Genomic DNA, 27,436 nt, shown 5'->3' with positions numbered 1-27,436 from the left:
CCTAAAATTGAATTCTCAACTATTTATGTTATTAGTGGTCGTATATTAAAGAAAATGGGTATGCAAAGTTGGGGAATAAGTTGCTACAATCTAGGCTATTAATAATTGTATTCACGCTGAGAAAAATGGTAGTTTAGGGGAAGGCCTAAAATTTAATTCTCAAATATTGTTGTTATTAGTAGTCCTATCTTGATGAAAATCGGTATGCAAAGTCCGGAAATAAGTCGCTAAAGTCTAGGCTGTAAATTATTTTATTCACGCTGAGTGAAATGGTAGTTTAGGGGAAGGCCTAAAATGTATTTCTGAAATATTTCTTATTAGAGGTGTAATCGATGAATGCTACATAACTAAGGTTATATAGTATCAAATTTCCTATTATTCATGTCTTATACATTGTTACCGTACTGGCTATGATCACAAAGATATTCATGAATTTGGATTTTTGTTACTAAGTCCATATCAGCGCCGAGTAACGAGAAAATGGGTAAACAGCATTTAATGAAAATCGGTATGTAAAGTCGGAGAATAAGAAACTACAATTTACGGTTTACAAATCACAGAGTCGAAAAAAAAACTAAATGTGAAGGCCTACAATATAGAAAGCTCATAACATTGATCAACAATAACATTACATTGACCATTGTTTGTCGTGATGTGCTTTGTGTCTTCTGTTGCCCCTCATCCCTGGTAGATAGGATTACTGTTGCGTACAGAGTATTATTATTTGATTTACGTTACACCGACATAGATAGGTTTTATGGCGACGATGGGATAGGAAAGGGCTAGGAGTGCCTTAGGCCTTAATTAAGATACAGGCCCAGCATTTGACTGGTGTGAAAGTGGGAAACTACGGAATACCATCTTCAGCGCTGCCGACAATGGGGTTCGAATCCACTATCTCTCAGATGCAAGCTCACAGCTGCGCACCGCTAACCACACGGTCAACTCGCCCAGTCGTACAGAGTGTAACAGCCTTTCTAAATATTGATGGGAAGTAGCTGGGGAGTTAGATAACTTTCTTCTTTAGCATGCCATTCCCCTGGTTTATAAATTTTCTGATACAACTGGTACGTAACACACTGGATCATCATAGCATTCGGGCTATTCAATCCCTACTCTGAGGCACTGATTGGAATGAACAGTGTGCATATTTAGCGGAATAATGGCAGATGAGTGTTCATGGCAATCTGCGGCCTGGTCATCCCAGCTCTGGAACTTTGGACTATTAGATTGGCTCCGCAATCTAACCCCAGCTCTGTTCGTTAAAAGTGCTAAAACTTGCGGCTTTCCATTTGATTGAGTATTTTATATGATAGCATTGCTTTTAATCGCTACATTCATACTTACGTTTTTTTAATGACCTATGTTGATTTCAGGTTAGGAAAACTACAAAGTCAGTCTTTCTGAGAATCCCGTAGCGAAGCACGGGTACATCAGCTAGTCTCTAATATAATACGGAGTTGAGGTGGATAAGCTGCCGCTTGTGGTTATTTGGGTTTAAATTATCTGATAAACTCACCAACAATCCAGTCATACTTACTGGGAAAAAAATCAGTGAGGTTATTTATCTGAAGGCATACTCTATTTACATTGTTGTACTTTAATCTTGGATAGTAAATATCTATGTCCTCACTCGGGATGAAACTCCCTCTCACCATTTAGAGGCGAGCTATTATCACCGGACGCCTGTTAAATTTTAAATACTATTTTCAGAAATTCAGCGAAAAGGGAAAGTCACACAACACTACAACACTGTGCAAAATCATTGTTGCATTGTATAGTTATATTACTTTTTCCTTAATGAATAACAGGAATTTTACATTTAAAAAATGGAAAGACTGTCATTCCCATCCAAGGAATTATAAATCGTGTGTTGTATGTTTAAACTCTGTACCTTTGTAGACTGTAACACTGAAATGATAACGTGTCAGTTTTCTTTGAATGAATAAATATAAGAAAATAGAACAGACTGTTTATATCGAGCGCAGTATAAATCAATCCGGAATATCTCGAATAGTGGAGGAAAGCTTCTTAATCACAGTTGAACGTCAGTGCTCCCTCGCTTCACTGTGACGTATGCTTGCTACGTAAGCTGCCCGTATTTATGTCACACCAGCGCACTGGGCAAGCCTCAATGGGCGCCCAGCACCTCTGCGCTAGACGGAAGAAGCAGCTGGCGGGTGTGTGATACATTGCTTCAGTAAACTCAAAACAGAATTTGTAGTGTCTCTTCCTTTTCAGAATCAACTTCTCTGGCCTGTGAACTGTTAGTCTCAAATCTTATTGTTGAAACAATAACTCGCCAATGTTTCTCTTCCTGTCAGTTGCGACAATGTCTGCACTTTTACTGGACCCATCGCTAGAGATACCTCCACATTTTACCATTTCTGCCGTTATGTGATCCTTTCCAAGAGCTTTATTATCCTTAAGTTGTTTGATTATTTCATCAACCGAAGGCGTCATAGTACATTCTGCATCATCTCCTCCTACCATATCCTGCTGTCCAGAAGAAGTGCATACAACAGAAACAAGAAGGACTGCAAAGGGTTAAGTTTTCACTACGGCTTACTGGCTGAGTTATAAACGAACACCTGAAATGAGCTCCATTTGTAACCTTAACAAATGTTCGCAACTAACGCTGCCCAATTATAGGTAATATTCCTCCAGGTAGATTATAAATATCCGCTCCAATGAGCACTGACCTCTTTGGGTTTCGTGACTCGTTTCACTTTCCAGATTTGTGAATGAGAATAATTACTACCAATGCTAAAACTCCGCAGCATGTTTTAAATCTGACACGCAAGCCTTATTGAAATATCTTCTAAGCTAACGACTCCTATAACGAATGTGCAGAAAGTGACCTCTACCATCGGAGCGGCTTATTTATTTCACAAAACGAGATATTTTATTATACAGTAGCTTCCGTAATCATCAATCATTAATGATCTGTATTTAGAACTGTGTGCCGCCTCTGTGGTGTAGTGGTTAGCGTGATTAGCTGCCACCCCCGGAGGTCCGGGTTCGATTCCAGGCTCTGCCACGAAATTTGAAAAGTGGTATGAGGGCTGGAACGGGGTCCACTCAGCCTCGGGAGGTCAACTGAGTAGAGGTGGGTTCGATTCCCACCTCAGCCATCCTGGAAGTGGTTTTCCGTGGTTTCCGACTTCTCCTCCAGGCGAATGCCGGGATGGTACCTAACTTAAGGCCACGGCCGCTTCCTTCCCTCTTCCTTGCCTATCCCTTCCAATCTTCCCATCCCTCCACAAGGCCTCTGTTCAACATAGCAGGTGAGGCCGCCTGGGCGAGGTACTGGTCATACTCCCTAGTTGTATCCCCCGACCAAGAGTCTGAAGCTCCAGGACACTGCCCTTGAGGCGGTAGAGGTGGGATCCCTCGCTAAGTCCGAGGGAAAAACCGAACCTGGAGGGTAAACAGATGATGATGATGATGATGATGATTTAGAACTGTTCGCCCAGGTGGCAGATTGCCTATCTGTTGTTTTCGTAGAACTTGGAAATTTATCGAACATTTCTCCCGATGAATTATTCGAATCCCTTACTCCTCATCCTACAAATGAACGTCTTGCTGAATTCTAACTTTATCCTCATATTACGATCATTCCTACTTTTGAAGACACCACTCAAAGTTATTCGTCTACTAATGTCAATCCACGCCATCTCTCCTCTGACAGCTCGGAACATACCACTTAGACCAGTGGCATATCCACTTCTCTCGCCATTTATCACTTTATCCATTGTGTGATAATTCTAAGTTCCCCATGAGGAAATTGGATTTACTTTCGTCACACCAATAGAACATATAAAACAATTAGATATAAGGCTTTTTAGACGTTTGCTCTTAGACTTTCCATTAGGAATTGCTAGGCGGGCAATAATTCCAGTTACCAGACTATGTCTCTACTAATGGGCTTCTGAAAAATTCACCTGCAGGTCGCCGGATGTACAGTAGGTTTCGGACTACAAAGTGACCACGACTGGTCCATGGTTCGACAGCTCTGCACTCTGACCGGCCAACCGAGCAGAGGAGGGGTGCCCCCGGCTCGACCGTGGCTCTACGCCTCTGTATTCGGGGGACGGAGAGAGGTTGGTTCCCACCGTCGGCTATCCTGAGGTTGGTTTTCCGTGGTTTTCCATGCTCCTTCACTAAGGTGAACGCCGGGATAGTACCTAGTATAGGCCACGGCCGCCAAACTCCTCACCTTCTTCGAACAGCTCCTACACCATATATAATCTCCCTGGCCAGAGTCAGGGCGTTCAGACCGAGCGAGTTGGCACGCAGCTGTGATATTGAGCTTCCATTCGGAAGATAGTGGGTGCGAACCCAACTGTCCATAGCACAGAATATGGTTTTTGGTTATTTCCTATCTTCACACCAAGCAAATGCTAGGGCTGTACTTTAATTAAGGCAACGGCCGCTTCCCTCCCACTCCTAGCCTTTCCTAGCCCATCGTAGCTATAAGACCTATCTGTGTCGATGTGACGTAAAGCAAATTGTAAAAAAAAGAGAGAGGAGAGAGGGCGTTACTCTAATAATGAAATCTTGCATTAGAATTAGAACTCCACCTGCATACCCCCAGGGTCAGTGGGTAGGGCCTGACACATTCCACTCTGATAACTCTAGTACCAGGTCTAAGACGAAACGCCTTCAAAGCCGTACATATAACTGATAACACTTAAATTATGTCCCAAAATAAACGTTTTCTTCTCCTTCTCCTCCTCCTTTCATTGCCCTGGGATCTCAGATCGCCAAACACATCAGCGATAGTTATAATGCCCAGCATGCCGGATATGGCGTCTCTCCTGCACTGTATCAAAAATTTGGGGTGACAAATTCGCCTCCTGCCTGTGTCGTTGCAGACGTGGTCTATCCGTATAATTTCCATATTCAGTTGAAGCATCCGCATCTCAATGACGAAGATTTCGTGCTCTACACTCTTCGTTGACTGTTAACATACTGAACTATACAGCGTGACCGGTCGGACCAGAGGGCGACGTCGGAAAAGAAAGGCAATGGAAATATTTAAATGTTGCGTGAATTTGTATTCTAACTATTAAAAAAAATTGAGGGTAAAGTGACTGCGTTGTAATTATGTATCGCTATATGCAGGAAAATATTTTAAGTTATTTTCCGCAGTTTTTAACACAAATATTAATTATGGCTGGAGTCATCTGGAAGTAGCGATATAAAATGGCGATACGATGTTACCGAGCAACTGTGCAGGCTGTGGTGTGAAGTACTGATGGATGGCCATGACTGAGAGACATATTACCAAAGAGGGGCGATAGAGTGCAGATGGTCGATGTGATCTTGTGGACTGTGATGTGAATATTGATGGATGGCCATGACTGAGAGACATATTACCAAAGAGGGGCGGTAGAGTGCAGATGGTCGATGTGATCTTGTGGGCTGTGATGTGAAGTATTGATGGATGACCATGACTGAGAGACATTTGGAAGGTTCTTTTATCAAAGAGGGCTCGGAGAACTGATTATTGCATTCGTGGTCTGAGTCAGTTTCCCCCATTTTCGGTGCAGTGAATCCTTCTCTTGTCGACTCCAAATTCCACACAGGTGTCTCTCTCGAAAACGATTCGCTAAATACAAATAGATTAATTGTTGTCAATTTGAGTGTCGTTTATTGAAAGACATTTTATGGTCATTTTACACCAGTTTTTATTAATTTGTTTACGATTGCTTTTCATTATGATTTTACACAACTCGTGCGCCGTTTTTAACTATCAGGCCCTTTTATGTTTTTCATTTTAACAGACTTCTCTTTAATTCTTTTGTTGTCGTAAAATGTATTGTTTCAATAACATTTATTTTAACATTTGGTTTCCTAGTCTTAGAGATACGAAGATTTTATTTAAATCGAATTTTAAGCACACTTCGTGTTCAATAGGACTAACCCTTTACGCAGCGTATTCACTTTTAAGTGTCCCAAGCGTATGTTTTCCTCTGACTTGCTTCACATTTTCCTCCGCTACATAGCCCCCTTAAAAGATAGCGTGATATTAAGTACCCTGTCTGATAACCAAAGTTATCAGTTCTAACCTTGTCACATTTAAGGTCCATAAGTTCAGTAGATTTTTCGTGAAAAGAGCAAAGGAGAAATACAAACTTGTAGTGCTGCAATTTTCTCTTTAAATCACGGTTCTCGCAGGAATCCTTTGATATCCCGGGATGATACATAGCTTGTGTGATCCGGACTGATATTATCTTTCAAATGGTGAAAGAAATTTTAAAATCGGTCCGTTAGTTCGCGAGATTACCAGTTACTTAGAAACAAACTCACAGTCCCTCTCTTTATATGTTAACATGACGAACAGAATACCTAGTGTGATCTCTCCGCTCTCTTAACGTTATCGTTGGTGGTCCCGCCGGAGTGTGACGCTGCGGTCGCAAGGCACCAGCTGCAACAACACCTGCGCCAAAGTGTCGACGAAGGTTATAGCGTGCGTGCGTGAAGTCATAGTAACAATTTTAACGCCTATCGAGGGAATTTGCTTGTTTTGATACTTTTCGAAAGTCTGTAGTAATATCTGTGCAGTGCTTTGCGTGCGCAATCAACTAGATTTCTACTATTTCCAGAACATCTCGTACTGTTTCGTTCCTGGTTGTAAATCTGGTTACGAAAGGAAACTTGCGAAGTCGACGAGAATTATTCCGTGGAAAGATAATCAATTATCAGCCAAAAGCAGAATAAGTGCCCTGCATTTTTCAGCAGATTTAATTAACTCATAAAGGCGGGCTGTTTCGTTGTGAACGGTAAAATCGTTGAAGTTCCTCGTGTAAGGTTGAAATTAAAACCAGGAGCGGTGCCTCATTCTTTTTGCAAATTTTGCAATACCTGGGTGAAAGGCACCCAGTATCAAGAGGATAAGGAACAAGAACCACGATGTAAGAGAAGCAGTGATGGCAGCAGTGAGCGGTAAGGTTGAAGCTCAGCCTAGTTGTAGTCAAATTCATGGCCATTCTAGTTCTCTTACCGATGCCCAAAGGCCAATAGTGTCTCTCAAAAGGCGACTAAAGAACATAACTAGTAATTTAATGTCTGTTTCCTCAGTCAAAGCCAAGATTAATTTCCTACAGGGGCAGATTAATAACAAGGAATGTTTACTGTTTTACGTGCTCTGTTTTAAAAGGTCCTTTTTTAAGTATGTATACCACAATATTGCTTTCTGTTTTCGTAATGTTTCATTATATATGTCTCTTGTGTTCTCTGATTGGAGTCCAAAGATATTTCGTCGTGGGGACTGAGAATGTTATTTACAACTCTCTGGCAGTATTATTTATAAGCCTAAGCAATTGGGTGTTGTATTTGGTTATATGCGTATCAGTGTAACCTCCACTAAAACAGCTGGCCGTGTAGCGTTGGTGATTGGCTCCACTAGCGCCGTTCTGCGGGAACGCGTTTGAACTCGGTGAGTGATCTCACTAGGTGTTCTATTCGTCATGATATTACTATAGATCTGGATTTTACTAGATATTTTGATATATTTCTGTGATAGTGTAATACCAGCCTAAGGCATAGAAGAATCGCCGTCAGTGTGTCAAAGTAAATAATAGCAGATCTGAGTGGCTTAACAAACCCCTCGGTGTCCCCCAAGGGTCTGTACTTGGACCATTGCTGTTTGCAATTTACTTACACGATGTTGCCAAATCGATTACACATTGCAAGTATCATCTTTATGCTGATGATCTGCAAATCTACTACCACTCAAGAACTGATAAAATTCAGAGTGCTGTAGAAAAAGTTAATGCTGATTTAAGTCTCATAAGTAATTTTGCATTGAGTAACAATCTCAAAATTAATCCTCTTAAAACGCAAGCAATAATCATTGGTACTTCAAAAAACTTATACGTCTTAAAACAATATGAAATTCCTCCTGTAGCACTAAACAATACCATTATTCCATTTTGTGAAACAGTTATGAACCTTGGTGTGGCTATAAGCGAAACACTGAACTGGTCACAACATGTGATGAAAGTGTGCCAAAAGGTATATCAAAGCCTGCATCCTCTGAAGCGGTTTAAAAATATATTTCCTCGGTCCTTGAAAATAAAGCTCATTCAATCACTCTTGTTTCCAATTCTCGAATACTGTGATACAGTTTTTATTGATATCAATAACGAGCAAAGCATGAGACTGCAACGTGCCCAAAATGCATGCATCAGGTATGCATTCGACATACAACCATACGCCCATGTATCCCCATTCTATACACAATTATCTTGGTTACGACTGAATGACAGACGTAGACTCCACGCAACTACTTTGGTGTATCAAGTGCTTTCTGAAAACACTCCTCCTTACCTATCCACCAGATTTCGCTACCTTAGTTCCCTGCACCTGTTCAATACTCGGTCAGGCTGTACGCTAGAAATTCCTGTGCATCGAACCGCAACCTACAACAGATCGTTCACTATCACCGCCACGAGCTGGTGGAATGAACTCCCCAATGACATCAGGGAAGCTAAATCTAAGACAAAATTTAAAATCCTTTGCCAGCGTCATCTTTTAAGCACTTCCAGTCTTTCTTGAGTGTGAATGGGTTGCATGAATGAGAGTGAATATGGTTGTTTATTGCAATGTGTTCCTGTATATAATTTAGTTATACTTTACTCACCTTAGTTTAGTTAGTGATACCTTAGTTATACTTTAGGTTGTAAAGATTTCATATGTTTAAATTTTATGTAAAATATACATTGTATATACATGAAGTGGTTAAGTGTAAGAAAGGGCCGGGAGCCCTAACTTCGCCACAATAAAGACGCTTTAATAATAATAATAATAATAATAATAATAATAATAATAATAATAACAATTTCAACCTCCTTTATTTCTGGTTTTTATGAATATAATTCGTTCTTTCAGGCTCTACTCTTCGGTATGTATTGTTAGCAAATCGATTTTTGGTATATTGTCTGGCTCCATGGCTAAATGGTTAGCGTGCTGGCCTTCGGTCACAGGGGCCCCGGGTTCGATTCCCGGCAGGGTCGGAAATTTTAACCATCATCGGTTAATTTCTCTGGCACGGGGGCTGGGTGTATGTGTTGTCTTCATCCTTATCACGACGCTCACGTCGCCTACTGGTATATACATATTCTACACGGCGAAAATGCAAGAACGTGAAGACTCAAGTGATACAGACATGTAAAAAGGATGGATCAAACAGGAATAGAAAAGTAACCGGAAGGCAAAAGCTTTAGAGGAACAAGGAACAGTGGATGAGTCAAGTAAAGCAGGACCTGGAAGGAAGAGGAGTGAAATGGCACCGAGTTGAGAAGGAAGAAATGTACCTGGAAACACAAAGATGGAGAGTGCTCTCGTATCGCACCCGGGTGACTGGAGACGGTTCAAGGAAACTGATGGTGATGACCATTTCTCCCTGATGGCCGAGTAAGTAACTAATACGTACAGCACTTTGTTCAAGATAGACTTTTTCAGCTTCTCTCTCTCTCTCTCCCTTGTTGTTACCGTGTTACTGTGACGTATCCGAGGATATGAGAAAGCATTTTGAATACTAAGAGTTCTTTGTCGGCAAACCTTGACTTTTGTATTGTTTAATTCGCAGTAATCATTTGTAACTAAATATCATAATGACTCCAAAGCGAGACGTTAAAAGCCCGGTTCACACTAGATGTGCCGAGCCGTTCTGAGCAAGACTGATCAAAAATCGCTTATATGTAATTCAATGGAATCGTTCTCAGTTCATGTTCCGAGCCGTGCAAGGAAAGATCAACTGATCATCTCATCGGTCTCCATCCGATCTGAGACCGGAACGGCTCGGCTGGGATCGTCAATGATCGTCTAGTGGGAACGCGTGAAGGGCCAAGGGCGAAGAATCAACAGGCTGCCGCTCCTCACTTGTGCGATAACCATGGAATTGAGTGCGCGCGTGAGTATCAAGAACTGTATGATTTATCGCACAAAAAATACAGCGACATGAACCACACGTTGAAGCTGTGGTCCGAAATCTCCGAGAAAGTTGGACAAACTGGTAGAATTTTTATTCATCGTCAACTAACTCCGGAAATAAGGTGAAAAATTCTACTTCTCCTTTTCACTTTGTCAGCATTTGATGCACCCGGAACCTGCAACTGGGCCTATTCTCCTCTTCTTCGTCCAAAATCAGAGCAATTTTAATTAATGATTTGATTGAAAAAGGCATTTTAATTTTTGGCACTGCTGTTTACTAGCGGACCTACTGGGATAGTTCTGTTCGTGAAGTTGATTTGGGCTCGTTATTTCACCCAGAGACCTACTGGGATAGACTGAACAGAACAGGGAGACCGAGTGTGGATCGGCTCGACCGCGGAACGTATAGTGTGAATCGGCCTGGATCGATCCACGCCCGGATCATGACTTGCTCAGAACGGCTCGGCACATCTAGTGTGAACCGGGCTTAACCCGTCTAAAGTGGGTCAAGTGTGCCCTTAAGGCAACGCAGCAGATTGGTGAGTTCTATTGTTAGAAATGAGACATAACTATATTCGAAAGTACAGTAACAGGTTATGAATGGTTCATTCATCGGACAGCTGGCGCCCTTACGTTGTAGTGTTAGACTGCGCAACACAGCTGGAAGTACAGTACCTAGCCTTGTGTTAACACTGAACTTTTAACAGCTCTACCTTCGCTATACATCCTTTCTTTCCGTTAATACCCACTGTTACACATCAGTAACAGTGTCTGTAACACACCTTGATCGTCTGAATCAGCCTGCAGTTGATACTATAGCATTTCAGTGCAGCTGCTTACTTGAAAACAAAACGTGACTTCGATGGTAAGGTTTAATTTATAGTTTTGATATAAATATGTGTTATGGCTAGAAGTCACCTAAAAATTTACGATTTGGAAGTGTAACCAAAGCAACCGTGCAGGCTGTGATGTAAGGTATGGATGGATGGTCAGACAATGTTACCTAGCAACAGTGCAGGCTGTGCTGTAAGGTATGGATGGATGGTCAGACAATGTTACCTAGCAACAGTGCAGGCTGTGATGTAAGGTATGGATGGATGACCAGACAATGTTACCTAGCAACAGTGCAGGCTGTGATGTAAGGTATGGATGGATGGTCAGACAATGTTACCTAGCAACAGTGCAGGCTGTGATGTAAGGTATGGATGGATGGTCAGACAATGTTACCTAGCAACAGTGCAGGCTGTGATGTAAGGTATGGATGGATGGTCAGACAATGTTACCTAGCAACAGTGCAGGCTGTGATGTAAGGTATGGATGGATGGTCAGACAATGTTACCTAGCAACAGTGCAGGCTGTGATGTAAGGTATGGATGGATGGTCAGACAATGTTACCTAGCAACAGTGCAGGCTGTGCTGTAAGGTATGGATGGATGGTCAGACAATGTTACCTAGCAACAGTGCAGGCTGTGCTGTAAGGTATGGATGGATGGTCAGACAATGTTACCTAGCAACAGCGCAGGCTGTGATGTAAGGTATGGATGGATGACCAGACAATGTTACCTAGCAACAGTGCAGGCTGTGATGTAAGGTATGGATGGATGGTCAGACAATGTTACCTAGCAACAGTGCAGGCTGTGCTGTAAGGTATGGATGGATGGTCAGACAATGTTACCTAGCAACAGTGCAGGCTGTGATGTAAGGTATGGATGGATGGTCAGACAATGTTACCTAGCAACAGTGCAGGCTGTGCTGTAAGGTATGGATGGATGGTCAGACAATGTTACCTAGCAACAGTGCAGGCTGTGATGTAAGGTATGGATGGATGGTCAGACAATGTTACCTAGCAACAGTGCAGGCTGTGCTGTAAGGTATGGATGGATGGTCAGACAATGTTACCTAGCAACAGTGCAGGCTGTGATGTAAGGTATGGATGGATGGTCAGACAATGTTACCTAGCAACAGTGCAGGCTGTGATGTAAGGTATGGATGGATGGTCAGACAATGTTACCTAGCAACCGTGCAGGCTGTGATGTAAGGTATGGATGGATGGCCAGATAATGTTACCTAGCAACAGTGCAGGCTGTGCTGTAAGGTATGGATGGATGGTCAGACAATGTTACCTAGCAACAGTGCAGGCTGTGATGTAAGGTATGGATGGATGGTCAGATAATGTTACCTAGCAACAGTGCAGGCTGTGATGTAAGGTATGGATGGCCATGACCGAGAGACACATTATGATCATTTGATTTTCGCGAAGGATAAAGTGTTAACGAAAACCTACTTATATGGTTTTTAATATTGAAAACATTTCTTAGCAGACGAAGTAGAGGTCCCCATACTACGAAAAACGTAAAATTAAGCAATTTCCTCATTTGCGCAGAAAATTGAAGGGCTAAAGGGCCCAGAAATGTTTCAAATTGTGAGTCTTGGATAGCTATATCAAACAAACAAAAATTGAAAATCACTTCCGGCCTAAATGCAGTTCCGGAAATCAGCCTAAAATCGCTTGTTTCTTTACTCGGTTCCTTTTTTATTCAAATTATTTCCATAATTCTATCTATAATGGGTTTCTTGGTTCAATACCGTCAGGAGTTTTTTTTAATGTCCACACCGATTGTAGTTGTAAGTGCTTAAGTGAAACTCTGCATTGACTCACGTTAGCGCTCGTAGTGGTAGAAAAAGGCAAACTGCTAATCTAATCGACCGGATAACGATGATTAAGAAAAGGATTGTAATTTTAAGAATAAATACAAATATATATTCTTAAACTTTATTATAATGTATTTACCTAAAATTCGCAGCTCATATCCCCAGGATGTCTTCAACACTGAATTACTTGCCTGAACTGTGGATTTTATTTTATGTTCATTGACTTTTATGCGTTGAATTTCCGTTCACTTTAATAAAGATGAACACAAATCTCTACTGTACAGCTTTCTTTCTTTCTTTCTTTCTTTCTATCTTTCTTAATCTGTTTACCTTCCAAGGTTGGTTCTTCAATCGGACTCAGCGAGGGATCCCACCTCTACTGCCTCAAGGACACTGTCCTGGAGTGTGAGACATTGGGTCGGGGTATACAACTGGGAAGGATGACCAGTGCCTCGCCCAGGCGGCTTATGCTGAACAGGGGCCTTGGTGGGGGATAAGAAAATTCGAAGGGATAGACAAGGAAGATGGAAGGAAGCGGCCGCGGCCTTATGTTAGGTATCATCCCGGCATTTGGCTAGAGGAGAAGTGGGTAACCACGGAAAATCACTTACAGGATGGCTATTCTCAAAATAGCCAATTCGATTTGATATAGCCGTTAATAAACCCGCATTATCAGATTTTACATTCTAAATCCATCCCACCTCTACTCAGTTGACCTCGTGCCAGAGCCGGGAATCGAACCCGGGCCTCCGGGGGTGGCAGCTAATCACAATAATCACTATACCACAGAGGCGGACCTGTACAGCGTTCAATTTATCTAATTCTGTTCTATTGAATAAATTTCGTTCTATCCATACTGACTTTTTCTTGAGGATTTCCCCACATCGATTTACCTTTTTCGTGAGCCAGTGAGTGCCGAGGTGAGCCCATACCTGTGATCATTTAATATTTTATTTGTTGTACTTTGTCTCCTAATTCACGCGGTTACGTAATTTCTTCCGGTACTGCATTACTTGTATCTCAGAGATGCGGGATGCTAAGCAGCCTACGCTCACTGGCTGTTACTCCAAGGCCACCTGCAAAAGTAAAGTGCGTTCGCTTAGCGAAAGGGCCATGAACTGTCATGTCTGGAACTACCGCACTTATATTTGTCCTTGATCGTGTAGCCTCTCGAAAATAACATCAGCCAAATATAGAAATTCTTTCATCGCACTGCATTTTTCTAAAGCGATTCATTCTGTGCAGAAAATTGTCTGCGCGACAAAGCCGTAAACTGTCAACTTGCAGTCGTAACGCCATTTCATACGTATTCTGGCCTTAATTAAGGCACAGCCCCGACATTTGCCTGGTTTGAAAATGGGAAACCGCGGAAAACCATTTTCAGGGCTACCGGCAGTAGGGTTCGAACCCGCAAACTCCCGCCGGAGTTCTTTTACATACTGGTAAATCTACCCACACGGAGTTCCATCAGCATACACTTGCTTGTAGACCTGCAGTCGTAACGCCATTTCATCCGTATTCTGACATGTTTTGAAGTCGTTCATTCGACACGTGTTATATACGTTATGTTAATTTTTCCTTTGACTGGGAGAGGTGGCCGTGCGGTTAGGGGCGCGCAGCTGGTAGCTTAAATGTGGAAGATAGTGGTTTCGAACTCCACGGTCGGCAACCCTGAAGGTGAAGGCCCGGATTCTATTCCCGGCTCTGCCACGAAATTTGTACCGTGGTACGAGGGCTGGAACGTGGTGCACTCAGCCTCACATTACAATTGGCTTAACTTCGCACCGACACAGATAGGTCTTACGGCGACGATGGGATAGGAAAGGTCTAGGAGTGGGAAGGAAGTGGACGTGGCCTTAATTAAGGTACAGCCCCAGCATTTACCTGGTATGAAAACGGTAAACCACTGAAAACCATTTTCAGGGCTGCCGACAGTGGGGCTCGTACCTACTATCTCCTGGATGCGAGCTCACAGCTGCGCAGCCCTAAGCGCACGGCCAACTCGCCCGGTCCACTCAGTCTCGCGAGGTCAACTGAGTGGAGGGGGAGGGGGCTCGAATTCCTTCTCAGCCATCCTGGAAGTGGTTTACCGTAGTTTCCCGCTTTTCCTCCAGGGGCCTGTTCCACAAAAGTATGGTCTTGTACATTACAAGTAAATTCTCTAGTAACTTGTACAAATACCAGAGTTTCTGTTCCACAAAAGAATTTTCTACAGTTGTACTTTACTACTCCATACTTACAAATTACTAGTGAATTTTTATAGGCGTGTTCCACAAAAGTACTAGTACTTGTAACTTACTAGCGAAATGAGAAGAATTCTCTACCAGTGAAAGGACAATAATATATAAATGTACTAGTGCTATTTAAATACGCTTATTTTGGATACCTTTTGATAAATATGTGGTCTAGCAGTAGTGATAGTGATGGTGATGAAAATGAAAACTATCGTCTGTACAGGGAAAGAATAAACTTCCAGTTTAACACTGTATTTGAATACAATGAACGTTTTAGGTTAAGCACAATACAAGTGGAAGAGCTTTTGATAGATATTGGCCATAGCTTAAAATATCCTACGAACAGAAATAAATCTCTCTCTGCTAAACAACATTTACTAACAACATTACATTGGCTAGGAAATGGTGGTCAGTACCATGGTACTGCAGATATGCTTGGGATGGCAAAATCTTCGGTCTGTGGTAGCTGCAATAAATGATATAAAATTTCCTCAAATTGTTTGTTGGCCTGAAAATACTGAAAAAAACATATTCCAAGAAGGACATTCCTGGAATCATTAATGAGCAGAATATCTCTTACATACGTCCAACTTTTCCCCTCAAAACCTCCATGAGCTTTTCCCAAGTCAAATATTTCCATCCAACCATTTATTTTGTCTTGTTTTTTCAGACTCTCGCTGAATCCACCGAAACGAATATCTTTCCTACCTTCTATTTCCTTCAAAATGAATAACTTTGTTTCTCTTGACATCATTTTAACAATTCATGCAGAGTTTGCAATTTCGTAACAATTAAGTTTGGCGGCCGAATATCATTATTAGCGGCATCTGATTCCTAATGACAGACTCTCGTAGAACATACGCGAGGATCGCGGAAGAACAGAATGGGTGATAATAACGGAGCAATTTCCTATCATCAAAGAAATAAACTGAAAAATAACATCGTAGCATTAAAAAATTCATAGGAATATTAGTTCTTTCAATCTTTGCTGCATAAGTTACAGTAAAATACGATATTACGATAAATGAGGCAAGCATAACCTAATTCAACGAATGGAATACGAAGATAAACAGCTGATTCATGCTATGACGTAGTATGTTTATTGATATGTCGTCACTTGTAAAACTTGTAACAATTCACTGGTAATATACAAGAGACTATCAATCTTTTGTGGAACAGAAATGTACAACTCCATACATTACAAGAACCCACACTAGTAACTTGTAATGTACAAGACCATACTTTTGTGGAATAGGCCCCAGGCAAACGCCGGGATAGCACCTAACTTATGGCCACGGCCGCTTCGTTCCCCCTTCCTTGTCTTTCCCTTCCAATCTCGTTGTCTTTTTTCGCAAACATATCTTGCACGTAAGCGTACTGGAATTTTTCATTAGTTAATTTCTCGGAAACGGATGAGAATTGCGTCTTACTACTGGTCATGCCCCACACATGCATCAAAGGTGGATCGAATCGGCCACCCGTGCGCTATGGCCTCCCCTTGTGAGCCACGTACAGGTTTAGCAACACGACCGCGCAAAGCGCATTTAAATTCGCCCCCGAAGTGATCTGATTGGCTAACTTCAACAGCTAATAAAATGACGACAGTGCGAGATATCCAATAATTTCTTTCAAATTATTTATCGGTATAACCACACCTCTAACGCTGATATACCCTGTTCAATTTGTTTTCCACCAAACTGTATATAAAGTATATTTGCTTGTGTATATTATTACATGCACACGCAATACTCCAGTGATACATCGGCACATTCGGCTTTCAATGCATCGGATGTCTGATACATAAATCATTGCTAACGGAGGGCATTTTGAGCATTGCACATGGTATGTTGGTACGTTCTATTCCTCTATGTTTCCCATGATTTCACGTACTATATATAGTACGCGCACCTTTTAGTGATAAGTGGACACCCTTGTGCTGAATGGCTCGACCTCGGTTATCTTCGAGATTCGTATTGGCAACCTTTGAAACACAAACTATGAATCGCTTATGCATCGCTGTGCGACATCTGGCGTACACTTTACGTACTAGTACTGTTGTTGTTTACACAGCAAAGCCGAACTATGGAAATCACGCTAGGAACAAGATTCGCGTCGAGAAATGTTATATAATGTTATATAATGTGTGTGTGACACAGTTGTTGGCTTAAGATAATAAAAGTTTAGAAAATTCATATCGATCGATAATATTATCGATTCAATTCAGATTTCTTTTCCATTCAGTTGGCAGTATTACCGAAAACGGGAGAGCTCTCTCCTTACTCCTCTAACCCTCACAAAAATATATCGCTAAAAGGTGCGCGTACTATATTCTTGACTTACCTGACTTATTTCCTTTCATTCCAGGTTGAACATAGGACCTTGCCGAAATTTCTTCGGCTTGTTCTATCTGCCGCGATTGCTTTCACCTCCCTCCATGTCTTGTTAGTCCAGCAATCTCCCTGTGTATGCTTCTCTTCCAGGTAATCCTCGGTCTGCCTTGCCTGCGACTACCTTGCGGATTCCAGCTCAATGCCTGCCTTGTGATACTTTCTTGAGGTCTTCTCAGAGTGTGCCCAATCTATTATCTGTTCCTGTATGGGACTTTGACTTGTAGCCTCCCAAAGGTCTTTGTTTGAGATGGTCTTTGGCCACCATATTCTCATAATGTACTTCAAACACCGATTTATAAAAGTCTGTAACCTTGTGGTAATGTCTTTGGTCACTTTCCAGGTCTCACTTTCGTACAGTAACACAGATTTAACATTCCAGTTGAATTTCCTTAGGTTCGTTTTTAAAAACGAATGTGAGGGGATCTCCATATAGGTGGTAACTGTGCAAAAGCTCCTTTGGTTTTATTTATACGACTCACCACACCTCCAAAAACACCTCCATCCTCATTTACCACGCTTCCTAAGTAGCTAAATTCCTCCACCCTTTCTGTACCCTTTCCATCTAGGGCAAATCTAGAATTGTTACGATGGTTTATGCGCATTTCCTTAGTCTTTTTGTTATTAATTTTTAAGCCTACTTCTTTAGCTTCTATTTTTAAGTCATTCAGTTTGATTCCCATGTCCCGAAAATATTCTGAAAGAAGACAGATCATCCTCATAATCCAGTTCTTCCAATCGGTTATTTAATGCCCAGTGAATGCCGCTCTTTCTATTCGTTGCCTCTCTCAGCGTACAATCCAGTGTCATGATAAAGAAGATTGGCGACAGTAGACATCCTTGTCTTACTCCAGATTTTACAATAAAAGGTTAAGACAGCTTCCCCTTGTTCTGCTTGACAAGTATATCAATCATATATTGCCTGTCTAAGACGGACTATCTTTTGTGGAATTCAGAACTTTCCATAGCTTTCCACATTTTCCTCCGGTTGACAGAATCAAAGGCCTTTTCAGAATCAATGAAAGTGCTATGTAGAGTTGCACAAAATGAATTCTTATGTGGAAATAAAGTGTTTCCAGACCCAGGTTCATATAATATATTTTCTTCTTCTATGTGTGAGGAATACGTCCTATAAGACCTAACTTATTGTTATACCTTGAATTTTCTTCTTCTTCTTCCTAAACTTGGCCCATTTACTTGGAGTAGGCACTAGCTGCGGGTGACATTGAAGGAATGTAATGCAGTTGTCCTTGTAGTTTATTAAATGCTAGCAGCTACCCGCGGCTTCGCTCGCGTGGATTTCGTAATTTGATAAAAGTAATCGTTCCTCGGTGCTGTACTAAGACATTATCTGAAAATCCCTAAAGTATACAAACTCACCGAAAATCTGAGTTTCATTTACTCCAGAAACTGTTTGCAAACCACGTTTATCCTATTACCTTTTGGGGCTAAAATGCATATGCGATATAGAACTGTAGGCCTACATGTGAGAAACAGTCTTCTGTCACGTCGAAAATAACAAAATAACATCTTTCTTTGTTTTTAAAAGATTCCAAATACCTAGTTCCACGTCCGTAACATCTTCAGTTTTTGAGATATAAGTATCCTCATAAACAGAATTCAACTCCTTCCTTAATTATCCCCCGACCCCCACCCTCCTTAAGTCGATTTTCAGAAAACAAAAAATATGTGTTCTTTATTTATAAAGGAGATTCAAAATACCAATTTTCATGTCTGTAACTTCTTCAGTTTTTGAGATATAAGTATCCATATAAAAGGTATTCAATCCCCCCTTTCCACATTTTTTTCACCCCTTTAAGGGAATTTTCGCAAAACAAAAAATACGTGTTTATTTTTACAGGAGATTCTAAATACCATTTTTGACGTCATTAATCTTTAAAGTTTTTGAGATAGAGATATGCTCATTTAAACAGTTCACACCCTATTTTCACCCCTTAGCATCGGAATATCCAAACATCCTCCCTCGGTGATCACTGCACCATTACCTTTGCAAAAACATGTACCGCATGCGACAGGCATTTGCACAATGCATCAAATTGCCATACGGTTATGTAAAAAGTACGTGCCAATTATGAGCTTTCAGTAAGGTATGAAATGAAAGCTAAAAGCGATGGCATGCTGATAGAAAAATGTATGTGCATTTGTGAAGCGGAAGTAGTAGTCCATCTGGTAGGCTTTCTAGGTACCTTATCGCTGAAGTCGTCGTGGTGTTATAGGTTAAGTGCGGTGGGGTAGAATCCCACTTGAACCTGTAAATTTTATTCGCATTCTGTACTTCGAGATTTTTTTTTCTTTGGCTAGTTGCCTTACGTCGCACCGACACAGATAGGTCTTACGGCGACGATGGGACAGGGAAGGGCTAGGAGTGGGAAGGAAGCGACCGTGGCCTTAATTAAGGTACAGCCTGGTGTGAAAATGGGAAACCACGGAAAACCATTTTCAGGGCTGCCGACAGTGGGGTTCGAACCTACTATCTCCCGAATACTGGATACTGGCCGCACTTTAGCGACTGCAGCTATCGAGCTCGGTACTTCGAGAATCATCCACAGAGCCAATGTACCCGAATGACCTCACGTAGTGGGTTATTTAATTTATGTTTTATTTATTTTAGCACTGTTCTAGGCCATTAGGGCTGCTTATGTGGATGTTTTATAAGCAGGGCTGGATGAGGATAGAATAGTTGGGGGTTTGAATCAGCTTGACCGAGCAACAGCCTGTTAGCGCAGTGAGTGTTCGAATGGATGGCCTTCTACAGTAATGCACGTTTCAGCACGCCATTCGGGCTCTTTGCAGCGTTGTAGGTGTTACGGATTCACGGGCTTCTGTAATAAGCTTCGAAGGCTTTCAGGATTTTCCGGCTGCTGAGCGTACACTACATTCTTCAAATATCCCCATAACAAGAAGTCCAGTGGCGTCAAATCGGGCGATCTAGCAGGCCAGGTGACAGGTTCCCCCTTCCTATCCATCGACCGGGATGTGTAACTTTCAGGTAGTTGCGAACATCTGCTGACATGTGATGGGGAGCTCCGTCGTGTTGCCGCATGGTTATACGCTCATCCAGAGGGACATCCTCTGGCAGCAACGGTAGTTGGTCTTGAAGATACTGTAGGTACCGGGCTCCTGTCAAATGATCCTCAAAGAAATATGGTCCAATTAGGTGATCACCCAGTACACCACAGCAGACATTTACACCCCATCGTGGGGATTTTCAACACTCCACGATTCACAGAGCCATTATACTAAAACGTGCCCCGTCCGAAAACAAAATGTGAGATACAAACGCTGGATCATTTGCCTCTTGCATCAGCATCCACGCACAGAAATGAACACGAGTTTCGAAATCTCGTCCTTGGAGTTCTTGATGTAGTTGCAGGTGATACGGACGGAAAAAACTGGAATGCAATATCCTTACAACAGACGACTGGCTGATGTTGGCCTGTTCAATCAATCAATCAATACTGATCTGCATTTAGGGCAGTCGCCCAGGTGGCAGATTCCCTATCTGTTGCTTTCCTAGCCTTTTCCTAAATGATTTCAAAGAAACTGGAAATTTATTGAACATCTCCCTTGGTAAGTTATTCCAATCCCTAACTCCCCTTCCTATAAATGAATATTTGCCCCAGTTTGTCTCTTGAATTCCAACTTTATCTTCATATTGTGATCTTTCCTACTTTTATAAACGCCATTCAAACTTATTCGTCTACTAATGCCATTCCACGCCATCTGTCCGCTGACAGCTCGGAACATACCACTTAGTCAAGCAGCTCTTCTTCTTTCTCTCAATTCTTCCCAACCCAAACATTGCAACATTTTTGTAACGCTACTCTTTTGTCGGAAATCACCCAGAACAAATCGAGCTGCTTTTCTTTGGATTTTTTCTAGTTCTTGAATCAGGTAATCCTGGTGAGGGTCCCATACACTGGAACCATACTCTAGTTGGGGTCTGACCAGAGACTTATATGCACTCTCCTTTACATCCTTACTACAACCCCTAAACACCCTCATAACCATGTGCAGAGATCTGTACGCTTTATTTACAATCCCATTTATGTGATTACCCCAATGAAGGTCTTTCCGTATATTAACACCCAGATACTTAAAATGATCCCCAAAAGGAACTTTCACCCCATCAACGCAGTAATTAAAACTGAGAGGACTTTTCCTATTTGTAAAACTCACAACCTGACTTTTAACCCCGTTTATCAACATACCATTGCCTGATGTCCATCTCACAACATTTTCGAGGTCACGTTGCAGTTGCTCACAATCTTGTAACTTATTTATCACTGTATAGAGAATAACATCATCCGCAAAAATCCTTACCTCTGATTCCACTCCTTTAATCATATCATTTATATATATATATATATATAAGAAAACAGCCCGGGTACTCGTGTGAGGATTCTCCCGGAAAATGTCCAAAATCATCTCAGCCGTTTCACCGGACGTAACTGGTGCCTCTCTAACAGGGCCTGTTCGGGAAAGTGACGAAGTTATACTGAAACGTCGCTCCACCCTCCCAAACGTATTTTCGTTTGGTTGTTGTTTGTGTGGAAGTCTTTACTGGTACAGGCGCTGTGCTTCACTGTGGACGAGGAGCATGTCAGCACACTCATCTGTTGAATACATAGCGAAGAAATGACCAGGGGCCTGTTCCACGAACGAACTTCGCAACTTTTCAACTTTCAATTCTTGCAAAGTGCAAAGTCTTTCTGTTCCACCATGATCTAGGTTGTACGTTTCAATTTCTTCGCAAAGTGAAAAGTCTTTGCTAATGAGTGATCTGATCGAGTTTATTCCATGAGCAAACTGTATAGGCCTAATACTCTATGATTTTAATGCTTTAATTTTCGCGGCGAACTTGACGGTATAATTGTGATACCGTTAAAGTTTTTATCATGGGAAAAAAGGTTATTACTAGAAGATGGCTGTGTTGGAAGTTGTCAAGGAGAAACGTGACATCCTTTTTGGCAACTTTAAAATTAACCTCCCAAATGATGACACACACCAATGTTAACGAGAGTACCGTCAACACATCCACACACACAGAAGGAAATTCACCTTTCATTAGAAATCCCGTCGCTATATTATGTGGACTGTCAGGCCAACGTACTGTTAGGAAATATTACATGCACGACTTTGGTAAAAGTTCTGCAAATAATTGATTTTGATGTCCCGAGCATTGCTGCTACACCGTGCAGCTGGGCACCATTTACTAACCAATGTAAGCATATAAGAATTTGTTATTTTTCGGAAAGGAATTGACTTCTTTTTGTTGCATGTTTGAATAAATGACCGACCATTTCAAGAATATAGTCAGCCTGTGTTGGGGTAATACAAAATCACTCGCGAAATTCCGTCGAAGTGAGGTTATGAAAATTAATCCTGTCTTTGTACGCTCTTTTATTGGATTCTTCATCACTGCCCTCACTTGATGCTAACAAAAGCTCTCGTCGTAACCTGTTTGTATCACCAAACCAAATTCTACACCGAGAAACTAGTGTACATACTTGTTAATTAACAGATGAAAAGGGAATCATCTCTTTGAAAGATTTCTGAAAACTTTTCACTTCATTTCTTTGCACTTTGCATTTCTGTACCAATGGTGGAACATAACAGGCTTGAAAAGTGAAAAGATTCCTATTCTTAACATTTCACTTTTCACTTTTCACTTTGCAAGCTAAATCTGAAAAGTGATGGTGGAACAAAATCTGAACTGAAAAGTGTAAAGTGAAAAGTTGCAAAGTTCGTTCGTGGAACGGGCCCCAGGCTTGCTAGGCTACAACTAGTGCCAGGCCATTACACATTCAACATGCATGCTATTGGTGGAATGTGGCGCGAATGGCCTCTTATTTGATCCTCAAAGTTTAAAATGGGAATGAAAATATTTATCGCTCGTCGGATCTGAACCCACCTACCTACGCAACATGCGTCAACACATCAACGGTTAGGCCACTACACCACGTTGACTGTTGTCCCCACTTTATCAAAAATCTTACTCGATGTAAAACTACGTCCCGCTTCACCAATTGACACACATTTTCTATCAGTATGCCATCGCTTTTAGCGGTAATTTCATAACCAATCGAAAGCTTATAATTGGCACGTACATTTTACATCACCGTATAACAGTTTGATGTATTGTGTAAATACCTGTCGCATACATGTTTTTGCAAAAGTCGTGCAGTGATGACGCAGTAAGTGCTTTAAAGGCGACTGTAGCTTCGTATACGGCCAAGGTTCTTAAACACTTCTAAAGGTTGGGCCCAACGCGAGCCGAGCTGCTATTGGTTAACGAAATGACGTCACATTAGGAGCAAAGCAGCCGAGCCCAGAGCGCGCAAATCAGTAGGAATCTCATAATATCAGCAAACATTACAGTTTCTCAGAACTAATTGCACACCAGACATAAAGATTACTGCTGTTATAAGATTGAAAAAGAGTACAGCATAGTAACTTTTCATTATTTCCATTACGAATAAGGCGTAAATGTAACGTGACGGCACACTGGCCAACGCTTGAAACTTATTAACATTTCCAAGTTCCTCTATTTAGTTTGAGGAAGGTTGCGCGCTTTCAAATATGTAAACATAAATATTTAAGAGATATGAAATCTTTGTCATATTAAATCCTTACAGCAGAAATTCCGTGATGGAACTACCGTATGTTAACATACGATATTCTGACTCACTTCCGCAGGTATCGAGTTTAAAGCTTAACACATATTATAACAGCAGCAGAAGTAAGTTCATATTTGAAACCATGCATAGATAGTCCTGGAAAACCTACAACCTGTTTTCCAGTCTTTGATCGGGTCAGGGATGTAATGAATGAACCATATATAGGCTATTATTACAATGGGGTCGCCACTCCCAAAGTGATTTATTAATGGCTGATAAATACCCGGAGAAAAACCTGTCCCGCCTCCACTTTGACCAGCACAAATCTCACATGGAGTGACCAGGATTTGAACCACGGTATCCAGTGGTGAGAAGCCGACGCACTGCCGTCTGAGCCACGGAGGCTCCGCATAGATAGTCAACTTTTAAAAAATTAAACAATAAGAAAGAATAGGAAAAACACTTCATTAGAACACAGTCCTACCTGTGAGATTGGATGTCATAACGTGGTTGCTTTTGAAGATGAAATCCACTGTCGTGCCTTTCGCCGATGAGCTGCTATGGATTTTTCAGTTCATGTCTGAATGTTCATTTGTTGTATGCGTATAAATATTCTCGTTCTAACATACATTTTTAATATTTCTGGTGGTACAGCGGGGACTTTACTGCTAATTATTTGACACACTTTGCGTGTAATATTAGGTATGCGTCACAGTTCAGCACGTCCGTGAGTGTCCCTGAAAATTAGCTCAAATTCCTTTATTTGGTTTACCATTCTAACGATGGAACGAGTAGATCTCCCCGAGATAACATTTCTATCCATCCCACAGGGGCTGTACCAGAAGAAATGGAAAGCATTTCCGCAGTGGGACTTCGCATTGAACTGTCATATTTTCTTTCACGGTCGGCGATGTAGGCGGCGAGGTACCGTACCTAAATCCCTCTGCTGAACAATCAGGTGTCGCTGTAGATTGCGGTGAATCTTTTTTTTTTTTTTTTTACTATTTATTTACGTCGATTTACGTCGCACCGACACAGATAAGTCTTATGGCGACGATCGGACAGGAAAGGCCTAGGAATGGGAAGGAAGCGTCTGTGGCATTAATTAAGGTATAGCCCCAGCATTTTCCTGGTGTGAAAATGGGAAACCACGGAAAACCATTTTCAGGGCTGCCGACAGTGGGGTTCGAACCCAATATCTCCCGAATACTGGATACTGGCCGCACTTAAGCGACTGCAGCTATCGAGCTCGGTCGGTGAATCATTAACGGCACAGTTTTCTATCGCAATGATACTGTACTATCAACACACAAATTTCACTCCAGCTACTATTACACTGTTCACGTAACTAACGAAAAGAAAATAATTGCACCTCACTGCACGAAACACAGCAACTTAACAGAGATCTCACAGAAACGAACTACGACACACACACATTACGCAAAATACAGTAGGCCACTATATAAACCAACAGCAATATGCGGAAAGAAATTACATATAGTTATTACGTGGAAATCCTTTCTTTATAAGACAGACATATATAAACAACGAAATGAGATACACGTGCGGTTGTGTGCTACACAGTCACGGTGCTCCTGTGATGACGTCACGAGCAGGACGAGGGAAAACTAACATCTACTGCGCAACCAATCTGGGCCACCCGTGGTATACGGCAAAGCAAAATCGACCATCACCCCACTGGCCTTCGTTGGGATGCCTAAAAGCAGAAACGTCAGGCGCAGCGGACTCACCCGATATTGCGTTCTCTCGATGTTGCCACCGTTTTATTTACAGCCCCTCGTATTTTCGTAATTGCCCTATTGTGTGTAAATAAATATTTATATGTCCGCCTCTGTGGTGTAATGGTTAGTGTGATTAGCTGCCACCCCCGAAGGCCCGGGTTCGATTCCCGGCTCTGCCACGAAATTTGAAAAGTGGTACGAGGGCTGGAACGGGGTCCACTCAGCCTCGGGAGGTCAACTGAGTAGAGGTGGGTTCGATTCCCACCTCAGCCATCCTAGAAGTGGTTTTCCGTGGTTTCCCACTTCTCCTCCAGGCAAAGGCCGGGATGGTACATAACTTAAGGCCACGGCTGCTTCCTTCCCTCTTCCTTGTCTAACCCTTCCAGTCTTCCCATCCCCCCTCAAGGCACCTGTTCAGCATAGCAGATGAGGCCGCCTTGGTGAGGTACTGGTCATCCTCTCAGTTGTATCCCCCGACTCAATGTCTCACGCTCCAGGACACTGCCCTTGAGGCGGTTGAGGAGGGATCCCTCGCGGAGTCCGATGGAAAAACCAAGCCTGGAGGGTAAGCATATTAAGAAAGAAGATTTATGTTGAAACAAATACTAAAACTCAGTCCTCAAGCCGAAGGAATTAAATGCAGGTAAATTAACCCTGGGCTGGTCGAGAATCGAACGCATGGCCCTCTGAACCTATAATCCAGCCAAAGAGTCGAACTTCCGTCATTTTATAAGGCGATCTTAAACGTGCAACAGTACTGTAGCTGTTTTTCTCAGTCCAAGTAAGACAACTACAGTACAGTTTGAAGGTGAACAGGAAGGCGCTGAGAGCGATAAATCAGTAGCCGCCAAATAAGGGGACACTTAAATTCCTCTTTGATAACAGAGTACGTGTGTGTTGCAGAATCATTAAAATATAACTCGTATTGGCCGATGAAGGCCAAGCATGCTAAAGTTATGATGTCGTTTTGAGATTAGTTCCAGTACAAATATGAACCGCTATGTAACAAGAAGAATAAATGGTGAGGCTACAAAGGAGCGTCTGTACGATATTGGCACAGTTTTACTCAAACAAGAACGTGGTCTGGGACTGTCTGGATAGCCCCGCTGTCGCCGTATATGGTCGGTCAGATGCAGGATCACGTGTTCCAGGTAGATAATGAGTATGCAAAATCTGCGTTGCGAATAGCTTGTGAAGCGAGTCACATCCGGATTGTTCTAACAGCATGTGAGATGGTGTACGGGCCGAAGAATTAGCAAACCAAATTGTGTGATGATATAAGAATATCATGCTTCACAGGAGGGCATAAATAAAACTTCATTGGGTTCGATCCCAGTAAGTACGGTATTATTTGAAGGAGGTCGAATACCGTCAGCTTAGTGTCCGTAGATTTATCGACAGGTAAACGAACAAATACAGGGCAAAATTCCGGCACCTCGGCGTCTCTGAAAATAGTAAAAGCTGTTACTGGTATGTAAAAGACGTGGTAGCTGCTAGATTCATGCACGCCAGATGTCTTTCGTGTATCCTCTTATACCTAGGTGTAATAAGACATGATTAAAAAATATTTTCTTCCTTTCATAATCCGTTCACTGTCCAGGGTTGGTTTTTCCCTCCGACTCAGCGAGGGATCCCACCTCTACCGCCTCAAGGGCAGTGTTCTGGAGCGTGAGACTATGGGTCGGGGGTATACAGCTCGGGAGGAGAACGAGTACCTCGCCCAGGCGGCCGCACGTGCTATGCTGAACAGGGGCCTTGTGGGGATGGAAAGATTGGAAGGGATAGACAAGGAAGAGGGAAAGAAGTGGCCATGGCCTTAAGTTAGGTAACATCCCGAA

The sequence above is a fragment of the Anabrus simplex genome, chromosome 3 (assembly GCF_040414725.1).
Source record: "Anabrus simplex isolate iqAnaSimp1 chromosome 3, ASM4041472v1, whole genome shotgun sequence".
In the NCBI taxonomy this organism is placed as follows: Eukaryota; Metazoa; Arthropoda; class Insecta; order Orthoptera; family Tettigoniidae; genus Anabrus; species Anabrus simplex.
The sequence above is the reverse complement of the archived record's forward strand: the minus strand, read 5'-3'. Positions refer to the sequence as shown.